We start from the raw sequence: 594 nt of genomic DNA on the forward strand, positions 1-594 counted from the left end.
CCCCCCCGCGCACTGCAGCAAGGAGAGGCAGCAGCCAGCAGCTGCTCTCCATTCTGCAGGCCCCACGACACATTTGGAAGAGCAAGCACAGCAACGTGGTGGCCAGCACAGCAACCCGGGCTGCACTCACACCAGCAGAGTCGGAACCTGGTGTGCAGCTGTGGAGAGCTGCGTGGCCAGGACATCTCCACCACCAAAGGCTGCGGGCCTGGGCTCACTCCAGCACCTCCTGGGCGCATGGCCCCAGCCAGCCCTTGCTACAGAGCAGGGGATTCCTTCCTCATGTGCTGCCTGCCCATCCTGGGGCCACGACAACATGCTCCAGCACTACTGGGGCACTGGTTGCTTGAAAGCATAAGAGTTGCTGCAGAGAGCCAGCAGAACATGCCCCAAGCCCAGGACATAACTCCCAGGCCACAGGAGAGGCTGGAACCCCTCTGGGACAGCTCTGCCCCAGCCAGCACCAGGCCAGTGGGGCTCACCCGTCCCACAGCTCGGAGGGAGCTCTACAGAGCCAGGGAGGCAACTGCCCCTGCTGCAGGGGATCCCACAGAGCTGGTCCCTGTCTGCTGCCCCCCAGTGCCCCTCTGCCCT

This window comes from Cariama cristata, unplaced genomic scaffold (assembly GCF_000690535.1).
Source record: "Cariama cristata isolate BGI_N322 unplaced genomic scaffold, ASM69053v1 scaffold24614, whole genome shotgun sequence".
Taxonomy (NCBI): Eukaryota; Metazoa; Chordata; class Aves; order Cariamiformes; family Cariamidae; genus Cariama; species Cariama cristata.